Source organism: Schistocerca gregaria, chromosome 1, assembly GCF_023897955.1.
Source record: "Schistocerca gregaria isolate iqSchGreg1 chromosome 1, iqSchGreg1.2, whole genome shotgun sequence".
NCBI classification, from domain to species: Eukaryota; Metazoa; Arthropoda; class Insecta; order Orthoptera; family Acrididae; genus Schistocerca; species Schistocerca gregaria.
The window spans coordinates 673,924,686-673,950,093 of record NC_064920.1 but is presented as its reverse complement, the minus strand read 5'-3'; the positions used below and the strand labels follow the sequence as shown (position 1 = coordinate 673,950,093).

The 25,408-nt window shown below is 43.6% G+C and overlaps 1 protein-coding gene across 5 annotated transcripts in view; it reads left to right on the top strand.

Annotated features, from left to right (window-relative positions):
* LOC126362786 (uncharacterized) overlaps positions 1-25,408 on the top strand; it is a 1,515,202-nt gene that overhangs the window by 992,332 nt on the left and 497,462 nt on the right. The window lies entirely within an intron of this gene.

The following is a 25,408-nucleotide window of genomic DNA, read 5'->3' as shown; positions in this document are numbered from 1 at the left end:
ACAATGATTGTGCGTAGTGAGTTAAAAAAAATACAGTACAACGTAAACCGCACATTTCTGTAGCGACGCTTCAGAGATCTACGGCTTACGGGGAACGACGCTTCAGGTAGTGTGCTGACCTACTCAACTGGACAGTGGATCACTAGAAATGAGTGCTTTGGAGCGATGAATCACCCTATGCCTGGAGATCGTTATCTGCTATCATGTGTAACGCCAACAGTTAAGGGCATAGGATGTGGTTCTACGGTATGGGGGCTTTTTTCATGGCGTAAGTGTGGTCCCCTTGTTGCGAATAAGATAATACTAAATGCGGTAGGATGTGAAAAAAATTTGAGCATTAACACTGTGTATAGTAAAGGAATAGTTCGGAGATAATGATTGTTCGTATCAGAATAACAGTGAACCCTGTCATAAAGCAGCATCTGTTAAGCAATAACGTACCTGAGATGAATGGTGATGATGATGATGATGATGTTGGTTTGTGGGGGCGCTAAACTGCGCGGTTATCAGCGCCCGTACAAATTCCTAACCTTTGCTCAGCCCACTCTCGCCATTGTCATGAATGATGATGAAATGATGAGGGCAACACAAACACCCAGTCATCGCGAGGCAGGTGAAAATCCCTGACTCCGCCGGGAATCTAACCCGGCCTGAGATGGAGTGCCCTGGCCAGGATTCCACCCTGGACCTAATGGAATACAACTGGGGTGATTTAGAACGCCGACTTCTCTCCAGGTCCGAGGGCCCAGGCCTCTGGTTTCGGATTTTGAAGAACAGTGGTCCGCCATTCACCCATAAACATTCAGACACCTCGTCAGAAGTGCCCTCGGCCGCGTTCAAGACGTCGTAATAGCGTCATAACTTCCACTAATAGGTGTCCTAATTCTTTCGATCAGATAGCATACGTGCCGGACCAAGAATCGTATTCGGAACGTCCCCTTTCGTAGGCTATGCTCTTACCAACTGAGCTAGCCAGGCACGAGCCACGACCTTCCGCTGCATACTGAAGTGTTCATTTAGAAAACAGTTGCCTTGCCTAGCGTTCCTCAGCCGCCTTGTCGCGACAGGTTGGTATGTCAGGCGTGTCGCGATATTTTTAAAGCCTTGTAACCTTCTCCACATAAAAATTGTAGCCATGTCGTTTCTTGGAGTAGCCCAATTAGGAAAAAATCCCCCATCTCTATACGTGGTTACCGCACAATAATAAAAAAGGAAAAGAAAATCACACGAAGGGGTGTTGCGAAAAGTTTCAAACATACTTTCGTGTGCCACGAAGAAAAAAAAACTTGAAAAACGCGGCCCTAGGCTGTTTGTAAGCCAGTTCTCTGCAGTATGCTTTCTTCCAATAGTGCTGGTCATGCAAGGTATGCTCAAGAGCTTCTGTGAAGTTTAGGAAGTAGGAGAGAGGTGCTGAAAGAAGCTGAGCTGGGAGAAGGGGTCGTGAGTCGTGTCTGGTTAGCACAGTCGTTACTGTTCTGGGTTCGAGTCCCGGCCCTGCACGCAGTTTTAGTTTTGCCACGAAGGTCCAACATATGTCTAGTTGCCGACATGTCCTTTGAAACAGATGTGCACATAAAAAAATACCCTCTTAGTATATTATTGCTTCGCCCGTCTCTGTAGCCGTGATTGCTAACACACGTTTTGCAGTGACGATCGACTTCCAGTTAATCGTTTCAGATAATTGTGCCACAAAAGTATCGTGAAAAACACAGTTCATGGCGAATATCAGAGATTCCCCCTAAAATCTCTAAATTCATAACACAATATCTAAACGAAATTGTTTTAAATGCCAAGAAGAATAGGTAAGCGAGAATAAAAAAAGAAGAGATAGAAATAGAACGTACAGTGTACAAAATCGAAGGGCATTCCTTACATCAAGAAACACATATAACAAATCTTCGTCGCGTAACTAGGAGGATATAAGGCCTGAAACACTGTATGCAGCTGAAACATTCAAAGTAGACATTTTTAAAAAGTGGAAATAGATGAAAGAATTCCAAGTAAAATACTGGGGTGTAAAAGTAGTAGTAATGTTGTATACAAGTTAAAATCAAAGAGAAAGCTCAACTTCATAGTGCGAAAGCTAACTGGTGCAATGAGGAAAAAAAGACTTGGCAGTTGTACCAAATGGATAACAATAGACGAATCAGAAAGATTTTGAACTTACAGCTATGGACCTAAGCCTATATGGTTCACTGAAATTGATAAATGTATGAAAACACTAGAATTGGAATGAAAATAAACTATAAAGAAGTCGTGAAATGGAGGGCACTGGGATCAGTGAGAAAAAGGACGACACTCTAGAAGGAAGAAAGAAGCAAAGGATACTGAACACAAAGAAACAACCCCAAAGCTAATTTATAGTACGCCCCAAAAGGGTTATTCGAATAAATAAATAAATGGGCCTATGGTATGTCCACAGTACCAGACGCTTCGGTAGATCACTCCGCGGAAGGGCTCTTGAATAACAGCCGAAAAGTTCGTCCATATTACAGCGTTACTGAGTCGTACATCAAGAAGGATTTAATTGAAACTTCAACGACATTTGAAGAAAAAAAATCATATTACCCAGGCCTCCAAAATGTGTGAATACCAACTGTGACAAAGGGTAAAAGTAAATGGAGATGCAGTATGTTTTAAACTTATATCTGTTTATATGAAAATGCAACACTTTCGAAATACGTGGTGGGCCATAAACCAGTTGTTACTAGCAGTGCTTAGACTTTGTATTGTCTGGAGTAGTAAGAGTCAGTTGTGTACTTGACTATGGCATAATGCCAGTTGATATTAGCAGTTTGAAGTTACGTTGTTTGTTCTAATCTGAAAAATAATGCATAGCAAGTTAGCTACAGAACGGCGTGTATTTGTTTTTGCAAACTTGATGGTAACATGAAAATAATTGCAGTGATGTTTTTAATTTCTTTTTAGGTCGTTTTCAAAAAATCCAGCCTCCATCTAAACCAGATATTGGCAAAATAAATTTACATTTGAAGATTACAGGTCGGTTGCGGAATTTCCTCGTTCTGATAGGCAAAAGTCTCCTTCTAGGGAAGAGAATCTTAATGTGGCACAATGTTTTGCTCTGTCACTGACTAAAACTCAAAGAAAAGCGTCCAAGGAGTATGGAATAACAAGAACAAGCCTACGAAAGATTTATAAGAAGCTAAAAGTGAGACCATATAATCCTATTTTACTCCTAGGCCTAATCTGAAGATGATGTGGACAGGGGTATGTAGTTCTGCGGGTTGTACACACTCCGACAAGAACCTGATCCGAAATTAGAACAAATTTTGTAAATTTGTGGTAAGATCATATGGGACCAAACTGCTTAGATCATCGGTCCCTGAGCTTACACACTACTTAATCTAACTTAAACTGACTTACGCTATGGACAACACACACACCGATGCCTGAGGGAGGGAGCCGCGCGGACCGTGACAAGATGCCTAGACCGCGCGTCTACCCCGCGCGGCCTAAATTTGACAAAAGCATTCTCTGGAGTGACGAAGCGGCTTTTAAGGTAAATAGAAGAGTGAACAGACAACTTACCCACTGGGAAGTCTATGATTCCGCATGTAGCGATGGAGACTCTCTCTCCTGGCACCGGTGAATGAGCAGGGGTTATATTTTAACGGAACCGTTAGTTCAGTAAATTACCGAGGTATATTTCAATAAGTGCTGGTAGAACTGGTAAACAGTCCACGTTTTGGACATCTACAACCGGTTGAGTTAAAGTTTCCATCGCAACAAGATGGAAATCCCCACCGTGCGTTATTGAGTTATTGTAAGAAACTTTGATGAATGGATTGGGAGGCAGGGAGACTATTCAATGGTCTCCATGCTTCCCGGGTATAGCATCCACGGATATTTCAGTTTGGATATACAGAAAAAATGCTGTTTATTTCGTCAAGATTTGTGATGCTGAGCATTTGGGGAACGAATCCCACAGTCCCTACAAATTTTCGACAGAATTTGTAAATCATCATTGAAAAGATGCACGGAAACCACTCTGAGCATCTTTTGTAGGTTCAGTGAACTCTACACGTTTTACATGTATTATTGCACAAAACGGGTTTCTGACAACTAACTTACGGCCCACCCTGTATTCGTGTACAGTTTAACCTCAACATTCCAATAGCCCCTTCAGTGCGACTTGGAACCAAAACATGTAGCCTTCCTTTCACTACTGCGCGGTACTCGAGCAAGGCAGGTGGCGGTGTAGAACGTGCCGTGATTAAAGCTCAGGAGGGCAAAGGAGAGGTGGGTAATGAAGTTGCGGCAGGGAGGCGGGGCCATTGCCTGCCGGCAGAACGCCGCCACCTTTTGAGGTAGAGTGCTCACTGCTCGCCACCAGCACCACGGCCGCTCCCCGTTAGCTTCCGGACATCCATCCACCCTCCCCGCCCTCCCCTCCCCACCCCCTCCCCCACCACCATCACGCCAGTAGTTGTTCGCATCGCGCTAATTACGATTCTGCCCGCCGGCGCGCTGAAAGCAGCTTCCGCTAGAGAGAGCCTATATGGGCGCTCTACTTCACACTGGCCAGTCTTCTGTCGACGGGAATAACAACTGCAGTCCGCGAATTTTGCTGTGGAAGCAAGTTCTACGTTAAAGTACCAGTACAACACGAACGTTTAAAATGAACACCGAGAGTAGCGCGTGTTTCTGGAGTTAAAGAGAATTTTCGTGGTTTAGTACCTGTCTCATATACACTCCTGGAAATTAAAATAAGAACACCGTGAATTCATTGTCCCAGGAAGGGGAAACTATATTGACACATTCCTGGGGTCACATACATCACATGATCACACTGACAGAACCACAGGCACATAGACACAGGCAACAAAGCATGCATAATGTCGGCACTAGTACAGTGTATATCCACCTTTCGCAACAATGCAGGCTGCTATTCTCCCATAGAGACGATCGTAGAGATGCTGGATGTAGTCCTGTGGAACGGCTTGCCATGCCATTTCCACCTGGCGCCTCAGCTGGACCAGCGTTCGTGCTGTACGTGCAGACCGCGTGAGACGACGCTTCATCCAGTCCCAAACATGCTCAATGGGGGACAGATCCGGAGACCTTGCTGGCCAGGGTTGTTGACTTACACCTTGTAGAGCACGTTGGGTGGCACGGGATACATGCGGACGTGCATTGTCCTGTTGGAACAGCAAGTTCCCTTGCCGGTCTAGGAATGGTAGAACGATGGGTTCGATGACGGTTTGGATGTACCGTGCTCTATTCAGTGTCACCTCAACGATCACCAGAGGTGTACGGCCAGTGTAGGAGATCGGTCCCCACACCTTGATGCCGGGTGTTGGCCCTGTGTGCCTCGGTCGTATGCAGTCCTGATTATGGCGCTCACCTGCACGGCGCCAAACACGCATACGACCATCATTGGCACCAAGGCAGAAGCGACTCTCATCGCTGAAGACGACACGTCTCCATTCGTCCCTCCATTCACGCCTGTCGCGACACCACTGGAGGCGGGCTGCACGATGTTGGGGCGTGAGCAGAAGACGGCCTAACGGTGTGCGGGACCGTAGCCCAGCTTCTTGGAGACGGTTGCGAATGGTCCTCGCCGATACCCCAGGAGCAACAGTGTCCCTAATTTGCTGGGAAGTGGCGGTGCGGTCCCCTACGGCACTGTGTAGGATCCAACGGTCTTGGCGTGCATCCGTGCGTCGCTGCGGTCCGGTCCCAGGTCGACGGGCACGTGTACCTTCCGCCGACCACTGGCGACAACATCGATGTACTGTGAAGACCTCACGCCCCACGTGTTGAGCAATTCGGCGGTACGTCCACCCGGCCTCCCGCATGCCCACTATACGCCCTCGCTCAAAGTCCGTCAACTGCACAAACGGTTCACGTCCACGCTGTCGCGGCATGCTACCAGTGTTAAAGACTGCGATGGAGCTCCGTATGCCACGGCAAACTGGCTGACACTGACGGCGGCGGTGCACAAATGCTGCGCAGCTAGCGCCATTCGACGGCCAACACCGCGGTTCCTGGTGTGTCCGCTGTGCCGTGCGTGTGATCATTGCTTGTACAGCCCTCTCGCAGTGTCCGGAGCAAGTATGGTGGGTCTGACACACCGGTGTCAATGTGTTCTTTTTTCCATTTCCAGGAGTGTATTTATTAAGAACCTACTCTTATGGGGGCGGATCAATTATCAAAACAAAGGGATCATCTTCAGCAGGAAAAGAGAATATATCGTGAAAGACATTAGACGGCATTTAAAGATTAGAAATAAACTCGTTATACTCGCTTTAAACTAGTTAGGGAATCTAGTGATTCATATCCGAACTCTTCGTCTCCGTGTGGCTGTATACTCGACTCTTGAGTCTCCACCGCAGCCCATTCGTCACCTTCGTCTCTTGTCGGGTGCATGTGGACTCGAATGGCTCAGAAAGGAGAGCAAGTACACAACTTCGCAGTTATAATCACGGACTCGCGGCATTCCTGGTACGTTTGCAACAGTTTTGAAAGAGATTTCCGCCATTAAACTGTAAATTACCGTTTGTTTATGTCACACAATCACTGTTTCGGCGTTATTGCCATTCTCAAGAGCAAAATGAAGTATCACAAAATGTCCGATCAGCCTAAATGACAGGAGCAACATCTGGGCGTGACGATTATTGCATTCCAGTATAATGGCTGATTGGTTAACAGTGAATGTTGTTCTGTTTGTACATATAATAATATAGATAAAACTTTTTCTAAGACTTCTGTAAACGTATTTTAATATTTAGTATCTATTCGAAGAATCTCTAACAATTACGTTGAGATACGCACACTTTCGATGCGTCACCGAGACTGTCACGATGATATCGCAAAACATAACCTGAGGATTAACGGCAGTCTCTAAATGGAGACTAATTATTAAAATAAAGTATAGAAATGAATTATAAGCTGCACAATTCGCTTTTAGCCCATAAACCCAAGTTGCCATGACCAAATGAATACAGAAATACCGCGCTTTGTTGGCGCAAGGATGTAAGAGTGGCGTTGCTCTGTGCCCAGTTTTCGTTTGATACAGTACAAATGTTTTTCTCATAGTGGAGGTGGAATAAACAAGAATAGGCCCATTTTGTTTGCATTGGGCGAACTTTGTATGTTTTTCGTCTGGAGTGTGGACTATAGCATTAAAATGGTGGGGTCTTGCCCACTCGTCGCTCATAGTGTGTCTACGGGATGCAGTGTTCTCGGAATGCTGCACAACAATTTCAAACAAATAACATTTGTAGTTTTATTTCCAGAAAGCAAACTGACAATACTTAACTTCCTTTACAGCAAATGTCGCTAGCGAGAGGCGACGTGAAAATAGTACAATCCTTGGCATACACAAAGTTCTAGGAAACAATTGATACTGACAGCGTAGCACTAATCACGTTGCAGACTCCGGCCGATCATGTACGGCCGAGGCTAGCAGGAGCTGTGTTTACATGAAGCTGTTGCAGGGGAGCGCCTGGCGCTGCGCGCTCCGATGCCGCGCACCATTCTCTAGTCTTTCGTTCCGCATCTTCATTCCGGCGTTCGTGGTTACACCAGAACAAAAATCATTCCAGATATCACTCCTCCTCTAGTGGAACACATTTGCAGTTTTGTACTGTACATCAACTGATTTTCGTATTGCTCCTCCACAGCCTCACAAAACACGGATTCGTTAAAGCCCATCCGTTCCCAACAATGGGTCATTTCGTCTTGTCAGTTCTGATTCACAGCAGCAAGAACGTGTACGCATCCTCTGTACTAGGAGTGAATCATGACTAGCCTTACACTCCTGCATGCTTCAGGAAGAGAGAATGAGTCAACGGTACAGTATGGAGCGACACAGTTCTCAGACTCGTCATATCTGTGGGACTAGAACGGGAACGAAGGAAGCCCGTTAGTGCTGATGCAACAGCGGCGCCTTGATTTGTGAAGTATGCAACCAACAACGTTACTGCAGACTTGCATTCGCTCCATTTCTGATCTCTAGTTGGCATCTGACGTACAACGTCCGAAGCTGCGAGGTTGTCACGACAAATACTGTCTTCAGACAGCCACCAAAGCGCTTGGCCTTCTGCGTAGACAGGAAACAGGGATTAAAGTCATCTTGCAACATCATATACAAAATCTAAAATTTGTACGAAGCCGACCTCTATAGTATGTTCTAGCATGACAAAAATCTGTTATTAATTTTAATTAGAGTTGAAAGTTTTTCTTTTATTTATTAATTTTTGCTGTCTGAAAAAATTTTAAGCTAATCATGCTGTCTTCTCTCTTTTTCCGTTGAGTACCAAAATACCTCGCATGGCAATGGATCTTTACAAAATTTCGTATCACATTACGTTTGTCACGTATAAAAAACTGTATTTTGGCCAGAAAAGGCCTATTCACTCATAGGTCGATTTTTCTAGTGCCATAAAATACCGCCGGCTTTGATTCACCAATAACTATAAGACTAATAATGCGTAAGTAATGGTTGAGTCTACAACGGATAGATGGTGTCTCTACGATCTTGTCATGCATTATTTGTTTTGCCTGTGAGGTCATTGTACCAGTGTAGGCGCATTCACGCGACTATTACAAACTAGCCTTGTGTAGAGGTATAAGTCGGTGTAGCTTGGAAAAGCGTTTATTGAGGACATCGATGTAGGTGTCATTGTGAAGGGACTGCGGACAGCACCTAGGACTCAAAAGTGAGACAAAAAGATATTCGCCGAAACATAAGTGAAAACCGGTATTAAAATGAAAAAAATTACAAAATAATGAAAGATGTGGTCTCATATGACTCGTAATTGTTCTCTGAACTATACAGGATGGTCAGGAACAGTCGGAAAAGTATGTAGTGGTGTTGCAGCGTAGGTTGTACTGAGAAATAATTGTTAAGAAAAGTTCAATACGTTGCCCCGCTTCCGAGTTAATTAGCATTAAAGTCCCTCTGGGAGCGCAAATTCAAGTGGCCCTCCAGAGACGGTGTCGCCGAAGGTGTGTTTTCGTTTGATTTCCTCAAACCCAACAAGGGAGCGATACAGAAACTGGACATGGGACTGGTAGCAAGGATCGAACCCGAGCAAAGGCTGAACAGTCGTATGCGCTATCACCTACCCTGTGACAACAGCTGACATCCGTAGGGCCGCTTGAATTTGCGCGCAGAACAGCCTGACTGGCTAACTTCAAAGTTAATTAAATCGGAAACGGCTCAACGGATCGAATTTTTTTCTTAACATTTATTTTTCATCACAGCACCCCATGTAACACCTTTACAAGGTTTTCAGACTGTTTCTGACCACCCCGTAGAAAACGCAAGTCGGAGGAAAGCTCGCGTCGATAGGAATCCAAAGAGCCTACGACGATCAGTGCTGAGGGAATACGAGAGCTATGGCAGCATCGAAAAGAAAATGAAAAACGGCGCAAAGCTATTACATAGCTGCTCCATCGGACGTACAGCGACCATCGAGAGTCCAAATTTATGTTTTATCTATTCTGTTGCCATTACTCTAATCTGTGCAATCATTGTATTAAAAATTTTGATTATTAAATTATGTATTGAAACACCTGTTACGGTTTTATCTCCACGTTTTCACGAAAACTCTGGTGCCCATGCATGAAGTATGCACACATTTTTATTTTTGTATTAGTCTTTTTTCCAATTTTGGTAATACTTAACTCGTAACGAGTATGAAGTTTAAAGTTTATACGTCCTACAAAAATCGTGTAAAAATGTTGAAATTCGCATACTGTATATCTTTACAATATATGAAAGCATGTCAGATTCCTGATCTGAATTTTACTCAGGAACAGAGCTATGTTTAATGCTTAAAACAGATGAAATTATTGCATCCGGAAAACCTTGAAGCAGGTGAACTAAATTCCTTGCTTAACGGAAGCGGCAAATGAGTGCGAGCCGATAACTTCCATTCCGGGAGCTGTCCAACCAGTTCGCTGACAAATGGCCAGTTCAAATAGCGCTACAGAACCTGCATTGGCCATCCTAATTTAAATTCGCTGTAGTTTCTCTAAGCATTCCAGGCGTCAACTGGATCGATTCTTGTAACAAGGCCACTATTAACTCATTCGGTATTAGCGTCCAGCTGAACCGATCCCTAATTGCCTTCACTGCTACACCCGTAAAGGAAGATGCTATAGCTTTATAAGCCCAATTTCAGAAGCTTTTGATACTGATACTCGAAATTCGTTTACCAACAGTTCAACTGCAAATATAGCTGTTTGAATGGTTGTACAGTTTTGTGCTGCACGCCGACGACACTGGCGGCAATTTTATAAAACGAACGAATTTCACAGCGAATGAGTGAGCAACGCAGAGCAAAAGAGCAGCGTGAATGTACCGTTATCAAAACATGACAGCCGACTGCAGCTGGCACGCTGTTATTCGCACAGTGGAATTCGCAATTCCCGTTCGACAGTGCAACGATACCTGATAGAAACAGCAGTGGAAGCAAAAACGAAACACCTGCCGCATATGCTCGCGCACACACACACACACACACACACACACACACACACACACACACACACCGAGGAATTTATCTGGCCGCATCTGTAGGATACACACTAATGCATCTATGTTCTGTGTAGTCTAGTTACCTCAAAGAGGAGTGCTCTAAAGGTAACTGCGCCAGCGGAAAAATCATGCCTCTAAAGGTGAAACATCCTATTTGCAGTGAGCACGAAAAAGAAGGGCAGTAAAGGTCGTGATTCGGAACGCTGTGCAGTGGACGAACTGGGAAGCACGTAAATACCACGAAAACAATGAGCGATTATCTGTTTTTCTTTTCCCTCCTCTAATTGAAAGAGTTGTCTGTTGCTTTGAATTTATTATTGCATTTCTAAAAACTACAGAGGAGTCCCGACCTCGTCCACAAGCACAATTAACCCAATTAATTGCACTTCTGCTGGGTTGTACTATGACATTGTGAGAAGCTCGGGTGTTATTCTAAATGACTGTCGAATCAGCTGTGGTATTCCGTCTTACTTTTGATATCGGTTTATTCTCCTGTACCAGCTCATACATTTCCTTGAAAATCCTAGGTCTTCCTTAAAATCGAATAAAATCCTTGAGGGTAGTGGCGTGCTTCGCGCCTCACCTTCTTTATGTTTCCACACCCTCCTATCCCTGTGTAATTTCAACCGGCTTCTTCTCCCACGCCATGAAATCGTTCATAAGAGCTATGCACGCTGTCGCTTATAACCTACGCTACTACTCCTTTTTTAAATGAAACTTCAATCCCTACCATTCGAAAGGCCTTAGCACATAATATACAGTCGCTCTTGCATATTACACTGTATTGACGTCCGGGTTCGGTGGCAAGCATCGAATATAGAGTTTCATATAGTGATGAAGCCATCACTTTGTCGAAATGATGGCTTCGTTACTATCTGAAACATCATTATGGATGCTTGTCACCATAAACTGTAGCGTGTGACTGTATACTACGTACTTCATTCTGTCCACTTGCTGCACCTGCGTGTCATCACGGCAAACGTTACTTACAACCTGTTACGAGGATGTCTACGACGCGTGTATGTATTTAGCGTAAACTCATTTGTGCGTCGGACTTATTGCGACTTAGACTCTCCATAATTAAAACTGCTACGCATTTTTCGGATCGTAGATCACTTTCTTTTACCCAAAGTTGACGCAAATCTGTAGGTTCTTTCTGATCGATAATTCAGTGAAATGTGGCCAGAAAGTTAATATCAGCGCAGCTGATTTTCCTTAACCATGGGGATCAGAGATTACAAAAAACTGTCTCACTGCGATTAGCAATACTCTCTTCACGTGCGTAAATACTCCTCAAATGTTTTTGGATTGTAACATACACATATGGGTTAGTGAGTCAAAGGTGGCGGCACGGTAGCTCAACATGTTCGGTATGAGAGATTGCTGCCCTCTGTAATAAAAAAAACTGAGTCAATGGGTCAATGATAAACTTGAAAAAGCGTCATGGGACGCCCGCCCGAACAAATAAAACGAACAATAATGAACAAAATGAGAAGGAAAATAAAAAGGTAAAGAGGCAGACCACAAATCCAAATGTCTCGGGTTCCATTCCCCGTCAATCGTAGGATTTTCATCTGACACTTACCACTTCTTACACCATTGGCAGTGTTTGTTGATGAGAAAAATGCCGAGTTAAACCGTAGTTCTGAATCCACGTTAAACCGTAGGTACCCATCCAACTGGTTGGGTCACTCAGTTCAAAGGACGGAGGAAAGCAACGACATACCACCTCCAACAAGACAATGCCAGGTAAAGCACCGTGGCGTTCAAAGTTCAGAAATGGCTCTGAGCGCTATGGGACTTAACATCTGAGATCATCAGTCTCCTAGAACTTAGAACTACTTAAACCTAACTAACCTAAGAACATCACACACATCCATGCCCGAGGCAGGATTTGAACCTGCGACCGTAGAAGTCGCGCGATCCGGACTGAAGCGCATAGAACCGCTCGGCCACAGCGGCCGGTGGCGATCAAAGCAATCTTTGGATTGATGACTGCCTTCCTCCACTAATTAAAGATTTGATATTTAGCTCTGAGCACTCAATAATAACAGAGTGTGTTGGTCTACTTTTCAGACTTAGATCATTTAATGCAGCCATCTTTCCTTAAGATATTAAATAACCAGTCTGAATTTATTCAGTCGAATTGAAACGAAACTTCAGATCTTGTTAGATTTGTCTTTCCAGTAAAATTCACTGTTCAGATCTATTTTCTTTTCAAAATAGTTGTCACTTAAATATTAAGGATAGCCTACAAGAAAATAAAGTTCCCGAACGCTTGCTGCCTTAAGAAATTCCGACACTGTAAACACTTTTCTTGATATAATATTTTCACACTGGTTTATTTCTATACCAAATATGTCACAGCGTATAATATATGCTACGAAATTTTTTTTTTTAAATCCAATAACATACATCTATATCGGACCGCAGACAAACGTGTGCAGAGACAAATGGATGCTGAACTTTATTCATAACATTTACATTCCTCAATTGTTTTTATTATTGTTAAAATAATAGACGTAGTAATGGAGTGCAGCATGTGACTTATTCTCTCGCGATACACGGCCGTCACCCTGTAAAGATTTCATCCGGCGACGAAAAATGGTAGTACGGCGCGTGGAACCGGTGTCGGCTCCCACTCTATTTCTGCACCGTTCACACAACAAAGGAACGAGCACAAAACACTTCACATTACTTTCAGAATTAAATTGATACTACCACTACAAACAACATTAGCAAACATAAGCAAATTATTAACATATCTTAGCATGCATCGTAAATGTGGCTAGACTACCGAATAACACGTTATTGTACGACGTATCACTACAGCTTCTTGACCTTTCCGAGTATTCATCCAACATCATTACTGATATCCTCTCCAATCCCCTCTGTACACAAACGTCTCACCTATGAAACGTTACCAGGAGCCAACACCACCAGCATCCTTTCAGGCCTCAAGATCAAGCCCATCAACGTATCATAAAGACTAAGAACATTGTTTTTCGTCTTATAAATGTATGCTAAATCATACAACTGAGGCGCTGAGAAACACAAGGCCCTAAAGCACATCGTCGTCGATTTTGAGACTGTAAGATGTTCGCATGCTCGTGATGCTGATCTTAGGGTGAACCAGCTTTAGTAGCCCCACACACTATACACGAAAATTCACGAAAAGCTGTCTCACCGATTTCTCGGAAATGCATTTGCATATGGGCCCAAAGCACAAAGCATAATTTTGTTGCTCTCCGCCGCTCAATAGTTCTTGAGGGTTGACAACACAATTTAGTGCCTACATCATGTACATGGTAGCAATATTTCATAAACGGAGGTGTATCGGTGGTTTCATGTGAAACCACAGAACTGCTTAATGAAAGTGGTGATACCGAGGACCATGAAGTATTGTAATAAGCCGTAACTGCGTGTACGCTGCATTTAGTATCTGGTTTTTATGTTCTGATTCCAGTTTCACATTAATTACAATCTTTACAGCTGCTAAAAGACACTACAGTGACTAGCCTATATGTGGAAATTTTGTAACTTAACATTAAATTAATCTTAAACAATAATTAATATTTTATAATATAAAGTGGGTACATTATTTTTCAGAGCAAGTACAGGATATTGAGACTTGGTTGAAAAATAGTTCACTCCTTTGAGACTGGAGGTTTCTCTACAGATTTGATTTTCACAAACATCTGTTTTTCTCAAAACTTTGTTTCCATGCTTCGGGCCCGTATGGTTCTCAGTGCTTCAGTTATTTTAATCAAAGGCTGAAAACAGGCAACATGGTTTCTGCCATCACTCCCACCCTTCCCTAGACGGGAATTTAAATAACAGCTGAATAAAAATGACCTGTCTCGGTGAAACGAGTTCGTGATAGTCGTCCACTTTTACACACTGAATGCAAGTCAGTGAAGCCAGTGTCGCATGCAGAATGTCGTATAGGACCTCCAGGAACCGCTAGTAGGAAAGGGGTTACAACTAAGACCTGCTCTCACAATTCGACGCTATAATGAAAGTTGTGTCTGGAAACACGAATGGCGCCAGGTTGCTCCCAAGAGTGTACACTGAGCAGGTATCCCATGACTTTCGTCATCTAACATCGTGTCGGTCTACCTTCTGCCCGGCGTAATGCAGCATAGCTTAGTATGGACTCAGTAAATCATTGCAACCCCCCTGCAGAGATATTGAGCCATGCTACCTCCGTAACAGTCCATAATTGCAAAAGTGTTGCCTGTGCACGATTTTGTTCACGAAGTGATCCCTCTATATCCCATAAATTTTCTGTTGGATTAATGTCGGATGATTTGGATGGCCAAATCATTGGTTGGATCTGACATGAATGTTCTTCATACCTATCGCGAACAACTGTGGCCCGATGGCAAGGCGCATTGTCATCCATCAAAAATTCCATCGTTGTATGGGAAGTTCATGAACGACTGCAGATGACCGTGACCATTTTCAGTCACTGATCGCTTCCGTTTAACCACAGGACCCAGTCCATTCCAAGTAAACACAGCCCGCACCATTACAGAGCCACCACTAGTTTCCACAGTGCCTTGCACAACTTAGATCCATAGCTTCATGGAGTCTGCACCACTCTCGAAAGCTACCATGAGCTCTTACCAACTGCAATTGGGTCTCATCTGACCAGGCCTCGGTTTTCCAGGCGTTAGGGTCCAACCGATATGGTCACGAGCCAAAGAGAGGTGCTGCAGGCGATATCGTGCTGTTACCAAAGCCACTCGCATCGTTCATGTGTTGCCATAGCCCATTAACACCAGATTTCGTCACACTGTCCTAACGGATACGTTCGCCGTATGTCCTATATTGATTTCTGCGATTATTTCATGCAGTGTTGTTTGTCTGTTAGCATTGACAACTCTACGCAAACGCCGCTGCCCTCAGTCGTTGAGTGAAGGCTGTCGGCCACCGCGTTGTTCACGATGAGAGGTAATACTTGAAATTTGGTATTCTCGACACACTCTTGATTCTGTGAATCTCGGTGTATTGAATTTCCTAACGATTTCCGAAATGGATTGTCCAATGACTCTAGCAACAACTACCATTCCGCGTTAAAAACCTGCTAATTCCCATCATGCAGCCATAATGACGTCGGACACCTTTCCACACGAATCACCTGAAGTACAAATGACGACTCCGCTAATGTCCTGCCCTTTTATACCTTGGTAGGCAATGCTACTGTCATCTGTATATGTGCATATCGCTATTCCATGACGGTGTCACTTCATTATATTCTGCTTTTACGTCCGTGGTGGTCGTTTAAAAGTGCTGTGTCGGCCATAGCAGCGTCATTTTCCTCTATTAATACTACATTTGCCTGTAGTTTCATGTTTGCTGACTGTCTCCATGCCTCTCGCATTATCCTCTCCATAACACACTCAGATCTAATGCTCCCTTAGTCAACGCATACGAGTACAAGTAAAAGCCCTTTGCTATGTCCGTGGGCATATTGTGTGAACAATGTCCAGTCTGATTCTCATTTTCGGTTTTCTGAGTACGGCATTTTTAGGGCGGAAACGGAAATGCTCGGCAGCATTTTCTAAATGGTTGTGGACATCACTTACAACACCATGTTAACTATTCAAGTGACAAATCACAGCGGTCTTTGATGAAAGGATTCGTAACCTTTAACACTATTATTTTCAGAAATATTCACTTCTATCTGTTCGCAGCTGAACGGTTGCGAACAACACTGATCAGCTTCAAATCCAAAAATGTAGTATCTCCTCTATTGACAGATCATGACTTGTCACAAAGGAAAGATGATCAGTGGTGCTCGAAACTGCTCAGCTGTGAACAGATAAAAGCGAATGTGTCTGGCTATGAATCTGTTTAAACGTTGTGTTGTGTTTCTCCCTTGACAGTATGCCAGTCTTTCCATTTTTATTGCTGCAATACTTTGAAGATCCAGTAACACGCAGATGCGTCATATTTCATCATCGCCACTCAAAAGTTCAAGAACGAACTATTTACTGCGGCTAAACACGAATTTGTGTTAATTATCCTTACTACCCGAACTGCACAACAACATAAATAAGCGTTAATGTAGCGAAAACGAAATCACAAACCATATTAGTTTAATCTTACAACCCAAACAAACAGAAAAAGTAAAGCAGAACTGCCGCGCGGGATTAGCCGAGCGGTCTCAGACGCTGCAGTCATGGACTGTGCGGCTGGTCCCGGTGGAGGTTCGACTCCTCCCTCGGGCATGGGTGTGTGTGTTTGTCCTCAGGATAATTTAGGTTAAGTAGTGTGTGAGCTTAGGGACTGACGAGCTTAGCAGTTAAGTCCCATAAGATTTGACAGACATTTGAACATTTTTAAAGCAGAACTAGGGGAGAATAAACGAAGTTGACAAATTGCCCTAAGACAAATGAATGTGAGTAATTATTTAGATCATAAAGATTCTCCTCGTATTTTAATCACTAATGGAAGTTGCTAAGCTACTAAGCCCTTATTGGGGAGTTGCTAAATTACTAGGCCCTTATTTCACTTTGCGACCTAGACGGATACTGCTTGTTTCTGATGGTGTTGGAAACAACTAAAGTGTCTCTAAACTAGGGAAGATTTTTGTCTGCTTGCTCTCAATGACTTGTTCCATACATTTGTATCGGAATTTCCTAACTATATTTTTATTATATAACATTTGCGTCATCATGGTGACTATAAACTAGAGGAACCATGCAGTCATTCAGCAAGCGTTGTGCTATATGGCATGTGTCACTAATTCCAACGACGTCATCTGAATCGTCAATGCGATGACGATTAATATGCAGTAGTTGTCTGGTCTAAGAAAATGTGCTAGGTCCCGGTACTGCGGGAGGGGACGACAGGTCTTGTTACTGCAAAAAATATGAAACCTGTATCATCGACACACAAGGCCTTCATTATGCCACTACTCTCAACAGGTGAGCAGCGCCCACAGAACAACAGATCTCCGTGGTTTAAGATGTAGTACCGTCTTCAACTACATTTACATCTACGTCTATACTCTTGAAACCACTGTTAAGTGTATGGCAGACGATGCGTTCCATTTTACCTGTTATTATGGCTTTTTCTTGTTCTTTTTACTTATGGAACGGCGGAAGAATGATTGCTTAAACGCCTCTGCGCGCTGTAGTTGGTTTAATCTTCTCTTCACGTTCCATGTGCGAGCGATACGTGAGGGTTTGTAGTATATTTCTACATTCATCACCCGAAGTTAGTTCTAGAAACCCTCTATTCGTTTGCATGTTCACTTCTTTAAGCATGTCCGTAGTACTTTCCCATGGGTCAAACAAGCTTTGACCATTCCTGCTGCCCTTCTTTGTATCCCTTTAATATCGGCTGTTTGTTATTTGGTACGGTCCCACAGACTTGAGCAGTATTCTAGGATAGATCAAGCGAGTGCTCTGTACGCAGTCTCATTTGCAAACTGACTGCGTTTCCTTAGTATCCTAGCAATGAACCTCAGTCTGTCACCTGCTTTACTTACAAAAAATGGTTCAAATGGCTCTGGGCACTATGGGACTTAACATCTGAGGTCATCAGTCCCCAGAACTTAGAACTACTTAAACCTAACTAACCTAAGGACATCACACATATCCATGACCGAGGCAGGATTCGAACCTGTGACCGTAGTGGTCGCGCGGTTCCAGACTGTAGCGCCTAGAACCGCTTGGCCACCCCGGTCGGCCCCTTTACTTACAACTGGAACAGTCGGATCACTCCGTTTTATATTCCTACAAATTGTTACAACCAAGTATTGAAATTGTAGCTATTTGATATTGTAGTCATAGATTACTACGCTTTTTTCGTTTTGTGAATTTCACATTATCGAGCCATTTAAAGCGAGTGGCCAATCTTTGCGCCACTTACCAAGATCTGATTGAATATTTCAGCAGCTTTTTCGTCTGTGAGGGGAATCAGGGTACGGTTCTAGTCGAAGAATCCTGGCGTATGCTTTCCTCAGTTTCACACACACTGGATTATAAGGAGGAAGGAATCAGCCGTACTTCCGTTGTAGTAATCATTACTGCAGCTGCCTGCTGGGCTATAGGGAACTGAGGGAGACCAACATGAGAACGGACATACCAGCACTTTAGACCCGTTAATCCCGAAAGCGAGTCCAGTGCTGCTCGGGGCACATGCAAACTAGCTGTAGTGCGAAATAAGCATTATTGGAAAAATCGTAAACGTGAATGGCCGATGTGCTCACGAGTAACGTATGCGTCTTTGTTCCATTTTTCACCGGAGTACGGTACACCGCTCGTCGTTTAGACTGGCTACACTTTCGTGACAGCTATTTGTTGTTCCTGCGGAGCCGGTAGGTCTGCTTTAGCATGCCAGCCGCGGTCGGCGCACGCGTGAACGAGGAAGCGGAAGGGCCGCCAGCTGTCACGCATGGCCGATGGTGGGAGGTGGGGGAGGGGTGGGCGTACATACCCTGCGCGTGCCGCTGCGTGACGGGCGCGTGCGCTTGTGTGCGTGTGTGCGCGCGAGCTGGCCTCACGCACCGCACCGCCACCCGCTGCCTATCCGCCTCGCGAAGGAGCGGGTAACATTCAGTTCACACCGATTCAGAAGACCGTGACGTCATTGTTAGGGTGTACATGTTGCATCGAAGGGGACGTCCATTAATTAAACGAGGTTTAATTTTTCAAAATTTGGAACCCCCTTCCCCTCGATGAGATGTGGTGGGACACCACTCCGCCTCACGTGAAGTTTACCCCCCGTAGTCGGGTAAAAACGCTTAAAAATGTACTTTTTTTATTTGTTTTTAACATTGATTAAAACACTTTCATAAAAACATAATTTATTTAGAAAGTATTAAAAATGTTTTATCGCCCAATTAAAAACACTATTTTAAACATGCCACCGTGAGCAGTATTCAAAGAGACAGACAGAGACAGATACGATCGACGAAAATAGTATTAACCGTTTTCACGGATCCCTAAACAATTGACCTGTTGTTGATACATTATATACGACGGTTTGAACTTCAGTAGTGGCAACTATTTATTCACAACCGATAGAAAGGAGCTACATGTTGGCACCTGTTAGTGTCCTTCAAAGTAGTCACCCGCGTTGTGTAGAACCCGTTGCCAGCGATGTGGAAGGCGTATTATGCCGTTAACAGACCCTGTTCTGTTGATTGTGTGAAGTGCGGCTGGTCCCAGCGGAGGTTCGAGTCCTCCCTCGGGCTTGGGTGTGTGTGTTTGTCCTTAGGGTAATTTAGGTTAAGTAGTGTGTAAGCTTAGGAACTGATGGCCTTAGCAGTTAAGTCCCATAAGATTTCGCACACATTTGAACATTTTTTTGATTGTGTGAACGGAGCGGTCTACTGCCTGTCGAATCTCTGGAACAGTTCTGAAGCGAATGCCTCGAAGTGGTTCCTTCATCTTCGGAATCAAATCAAAGTCACAAGGAGTTAAGTAGTATTACTATTCGGTTTTGGAGCATCGTCCGCGACCAGCTTTGCGAAAGAAGCGACGACACTTTCTGCGCAACCCACCCATCGTTTTGCACGACAATGCTCGGGCGCATACAGCGCAAGCTGTGGCTGCTCTGTTCGGTCGATGGGACTGGAAAGTACTGTACCATCCACCATACTCCCCGGACTTAAGTCCTTGTGACTTTGATTTGATTCCGAAGATGAAGGAAGCATGCGCTTCAGAACTGTTCCAGATATTCGACAGGCAGTAGACCGCTCCATTCGCACCATCAGCAGAACAGTCTCTGCTAACGGTATACCACGCCTTCTACATCGCTGGCAATGTGTTCTACACAACGCGGGTGACTACTTTGAAGGACAGTAACACGTACAAACTTGTAACTCTTTTGTATCGGTTGTGAATACATAGTTGTCATTATTTAAGTTCCAAGCCTCGTACATTAAATGTCATAGAACCTTCAGTTACTTTGCAGATGAAGGCAACATTGTTTTTATCTTCTATAAACCGTATGACTACATAGCTTTCCAGTCTCTTGATGTATTTGATCATTAAGAGAATTCTTGTAGGTGAATTTCAGCTTAGCTTCCTTCCACAAACGATTCAGTTATTGCTCGAACGCATGTTTCAACTTGTCGGTATGCCTCCTAACATACGCATTGTAGAAGTTTTGATATAAATACATGATGAGCACAATAACATCGGCGTTATATGCATTGCAGAACATCACGACTGACTGACTAGCAGTGATTTCGACCGGTGCTGCAGGGAGCTATCTGAATGAAATCTGACACTTCTTTCAGTTCGGGGAATCGAGGGTATGCACACGTGTAAAGCATTCAGTTCAGTTCAGAGGGGCCGTAAAGAATGGTGCCTATGTTCGGGATTTAATGAGACTGAGATTTAGCGAGATTTTACCGGATCCCTTCCACCCGTCTACCCCCCCCCCCCCCCCCCCCCCCCCGCCCTCCCCGCCACAAACCTACCACTTCGACCTCACGTAATTAATGGGCGTTCCCAACGAGGACAAAAGTCGTGCACTGGCTTTTGCGATCGTTCGAGACGCTAATGTACGCTAGCCATCCTATCAGACGAATTAGAGGAGCAGTTCATTGTATCTTCAGTTAGTATATTCATTGCGATTTTGGAAGTATTGGTGTCTTCTCTTTTGTAGAAAATGATAATCTGCCATTTTTACGAAGAGAACCTAAAAATAAGGCTTTTAAATGGTATATTGGTGTTAACAGTTAACGTTATCGTGACTCAGTCGGTTTCAATACGTACCAATTACTCTGGTTCAAAAGTTAATGTTCAAAAATCTAAAGAAATGCATCTGAGCCTATACGGCAGGAGACACGTCCCAGTTCAAGGCAACGGCAGCTCGATTTCAGCTACGAATGTATTTAATGCCAAATTTACGTGGAAGTGGTTACACTTAAGTGGTTAAAGAAGCTGTACCCCATTCGTGGCAAGGACGGAAGAACACTCAGGGTTTAGATCATCTACAAAAAGTACTATTTATTAATGCTTATCTGTTAAGCAAAATCAACCATATAGCTGCTGTAATACCGATACCATCGGGCGTATCGCACAAAATATTGGCGGTCGCTTGCCGGTAGAGGTGGAAAGGGAACATTTTCAGAGTGTCTTTAAATACGACAAAGCTGAAGAGGAAGATCCTGGGCGTCAAGAGGAAGAGTCTGGGCATCAAACAAGTACAGTCTCATTGTCAGTAACGCCATCTTGCTAAACCGGGTCTAAAAAATAATGCAAACAAACAAGCCGAGGATAACGCGACACCTATTTCAAAACTTTCGGACCTGCGGACAGCGCAGCGCCTTGCAGTGTCGGCCATGTAGATGCTGAGCAAGACTACGCACGCAGATAGGTCATAGAACTTAGTTATATACATCTTGGCCCAAAGCAAATCACGAAAATCTGCGAATCACTAACAGTACAGCGTTCGCTGTAGCATCCGAGAAAATAATTGGAAAAATATTTGTAACAAGAAAGGTATCCACACGGGCATTGCGACGGCATCTGGGGCACGACGGACTGTCAGCAAGGTGAGCATTGTTGCTGTCCTTGAGGTTGCAACAGAGAGAGGCGCGCCGTCGGTGCCGAGCCCAGAGACAACACTGGACAGCGGAGTGCCATTGTCTCGCCTTTTCAGGTGGTTCACATGGCTCTGAGCACTGTGGGAGTTAACTGCTGAGGTCATCAGTCCCCTAGAACTTAGAACTACTTAAACCTAACTAACCTAAGGACATCACACACATCCATGCCCGAGGCAGGATTCGAACCTGCGACCGTAGCGGCCGCGCGGTTCCAGACTGTAGCGCCTAGAATCAGGTCAGTTCCTTTTCTGCCTGCATCATCACGGTGGACATCTCGGTGTGTGGAGGCTCCAGTCACAGTGAACATTACATTCGTCATCGTCTTACCGGCCCAACGATGGTACGTGGTTCCAATCGGTACACATCACTATCACCTCTGGTTCGCATAAAGGTAATTTGGATACAACCGTTATACTTCTCAAGTGTTAAGGCACAATGTCTGTGCCCTGTCCTCGAGATCTCGACGGATTTTGTCCGTGATGTCCTGACCCGCCTTGTTATAGAAGGTGTTCTACTGCCGCCCTGACCACCACGTTCTCAAGGTCTCTCACCCTTTGAAGTATTTGGTCATGATTACTTGATAGACTGCAGCGCCACAAATGGCCGGGCCCTAAGATTAATAAACATATTCTGGAGACGCATGTAATGTCGTACCAGTACCTGATTTGTAATATTAGAAACCAAGATCACTTGATGTCGACAGTAAGTAGCTGTCATACCCAGGTTCTCATACCACGCAGAAATATAATTACACATCAGTCTCGTCGACAGACTGATAACATGCTCCAGTCATAACAACACAGCTCCCCACTGGTTTGCGTAGAGCTGTATTATAATTGGATGTGTAGTTATATTTCTGGGTGATGTGAGAATCTGAGTGTGACAGCTAGGTACTATCGAAACTGGTCGTGAAATGAATTATTTAACATAAAGTGATCTTGAATTCTAGTAGTATAAGGTGACACAATCTCGATCATTTCTGACAAACGCTATTGTAACGGGAAATATATTGAGGGAAGAAATAATTTAAATTATGACATTCGTTCTTTGATGTTTAATGAATATTTAACACAAAATTACATTATTACAAGTGTTGGTTTGAACACAAGAAAAAATACAGAACTGAGTAAAATTGTTCGAAAATGTACCACACTAGTTACAATTGTGATCACTTATTGGTGAAGTTCTGGTCATTGACATCTTCCTCATCAAAAGCACTTTCTCCCTCGGGCACCGCTGCAAATTTCGTAATACCAAACATTATATTTTTTAGCAGCGAATCCGGTCACCCTTTGCCAATGATTCCGCACTATAATAATCCAAGAAACAAAATCCACTATTATTTTCGTTGTTTGGTGTCAATTTGAAGCTTTTAATACTTCTTTCGTCACTACTCATACCCTAACATTTCTGTTTATTGTTCATTATTGTTCTTGTTGCATCTGCTTATTTCTTTCTTCGTTTCCTATTGAAAAAAATTCTCTTACTGCGGAGGCTTTCATCTGAAGTGAGTTCAATTGATGTCTGTCTTTTCCTTTTTCCGAGAAGATACTTTTTTTAAGTTGCCAAGATGTCCTTGACAACATCGTGCTGAGAAGTGGTACTGGATGCTGGTGTTAATGCAGTTTTTCTCCAGAACAGAAAATTGTTAACATCGAATATAGATTTATGTATCAGGAAGTCGTTTCTGAAAGTATTTGTTTGGAGTGTATCCATGTATGGAAGTGAAACATGGACGATAACTAGTTTGGACAAGAAGAGAATAGAAGCTTTCGAAATGTGGTGCTACAGAAGAATGCTGAAGATAAGGTGGATAGATCACGTAACTAATGAGGAGGTATTGAATAGGATTGGGGAGAAGAGAAGTTTGTGGCACAACTTGACTAGAAGAAGGGATCGGTTGGTAGGACATGTTTTGAGACATCAAGGGATCACAAATTTAGCATTGGAGGGCAGCGTGGAGGGTAAAAATCGTAGAGGGAGACCAAGAGATGAATACACTAAGCAGATTCAGAAGGATGTAGGTTGCAGTAGGTACTGGGAGATGAAGAAGCTTGCACAGGACAGAGTAGCATGGAGAGCTGCATCAAACCAGTCCCAGGACTGATGACAACAACAACATCTTTGTTTTGTAATGCTTCCATTGGGGTTACAATGCATCCACTCATTTGCATTTCTGTGATATTGAGCCTTTAGACATTTGAAGAAAATTATGTCTGAGGGCTGTAGTAGATGTATACGGCGTGGAGACAATCTCAAAAGATCCATCCCATCTTCCCGACAGCAATCCTCAGCATCCAAGCTGGTATGGCTGCCATGACTGTCGGTAATACCTGTAATACTACCCACAGTTTTGTATTTCTTGAAGTGTCGAAGCCAGGTCATAAACCGTTCTTCATTAATTTTCCCCCATTCACTTATCTCCGTAATGGAACCAGGAGGCAAACCGTCTTGAAATTCAGGGTGTTTCCTCACTTCTTTGAAAATAACTATTGGTGGGAAATGCGAACCAGATGCGTTCATGCATGGAGCGACAGACACATTGTGTCCTCTTTCTATTTTGTTAGTGTAACAACTTCTCACTTACCCTAACCACTAACTAACTATTTTTGGGTATCTGCTTTCAATAGGGTAGCCGAACTCATCCATATAATAAATACACTCTCGTTTATCAAACAAATCATATTCCTGTAAGATTTCTTCCGAATTCTGGTAATATTTATTTACTTCCGCTTTAATTAAGCCTTCCGTCTGTGGTGTGCAAGTACCTCGAGTTTTTGCAGGCTAAGATTAGTGAGTCTCTTAATAAATGCTCTAAACCAATCAGTTCCAGCAACCTTCCTTTTAAGTTCCATGTACGTTTCAAATCCTTTTTCTCAGCCAGCTGAAATGACGCTCTTCTTAAATGGAGTGGTGACAGACCCATTTCGCGCTGTTCTAGAAATAGATCTCTCTGGACCAAAGCATCTTTCATTTCAGAATTGAGTACCATTGAATGACCAATTCTGTTTTCTATAGTTGCAGGTAATTCAGTTTGCATTTTCTTTTTTATTTGTGCTTTACCATACAGAGTGCCAAAAGGAATGTGGTGTAACTATGATGCAGCTCTAAGGCACAAATGTCCGTCTATTACACTCTTTACTGCCTCATGTAATGCAGTTGCCTCCATTTATTGTAGATTTTCTTTTCTGGTCTTTTTGGGGCAGCTAAGAGAAAAAAATTAGTTTGCTTAAAAACTCGCGAGAGAAAGATATTTAAATATATAGAACTTATTTGGAGTAATTGTGTGTAACGTGTCTCCAGTAACCCGTCTTGACGGACTA